This window comes from Colobus angolensis, unplaced genomic scaffold, assembly GCF_000951035.1.
Source record: "Colobus angolensis palliatus isolate OR3802 unplaced genomic scaffold, Cang.pa_1.0 Scaffold51, whole genome shotgun sequence".
NCBI classification, from domain to species: Eukaryota; Metazoa; Chordata; class Mammalia; order Primates; family Cercopithecidae; genus Colobus; species Colobus angolensis.
The window spans coordinates 6,369,735-6,370,405 of NW_012118599.1; the positions used below are offsets into that span (position 1 = coordinate 6,369,735).

The window sequence follows — 671 nt, forward strand, 5'->3', positions numbered from 1 at the left end:
CTTAACTTCAGATTCAAGGAGATTATGAGAACATAAGAGACAAAGCAGGGAAAATTTTAAGATTTCCTGAAATCTCAAAGAGGGAAACTCCTAACATTTCAAAAAAGTAGGACTCTGGGTTTCCATCTGAGCTGAGGCTACTCTGACCATGAAACCCCATGCCACCTTGGTCTAATTGCCACCACGATTCCCAGGAACTGTAAGTCTATGGGGTCTTCTGCAGATGTCAATCAAATATTTTCCCCCCTCTCCTTTGTGTTGTGGTGTCTGCTGTGTTTCTACAACAATACACACTGTTGATGGTACTCAGTAAATTATAAATAATGAATAAGCCTGCCTTCTGTCATTTTGATGGAAACAAGAAGCTTTCCAGGCTGTGAATTCTGAGAAGGGTCACTGCTATGCATACGGCTTCCCAGAACACACTGATATGTCAACTGCCATGGAAAACTAGAAGTAGTTATCTGTGCTTTGTCTGGACATATTAAATCTGCTGAAAGTATGCCACAGTTCTCAAGGTACCAAATTGGCCAACCTATAAGGTCTATTTTTAAGTGGTCTGCATTGGGAAGGAGGTTTAACAAAATAAAAACAAAAAACAAAAACTATGCACACTTTAGGCTTCTTGGAGAAAACCAAACATGCTCACATTTGACTAGAGACAAACATCT

General features: G+C 39.8%; 1 protein-coding gene across 1 annotated transcript in view; it reads right to left on the minus strand.

The window, feature by feature from the left end:
• The window catches only part of TFAP2D (transcription factor AP-2 delta (activating enhancer binding protein 2 delta)), a 63,174-nt gene that overhangs the window by 18,874 nt on the left and 43,629 nt on the right, over positions 1 to 671 (minus strand). The window lies entirely within an intron of this gene.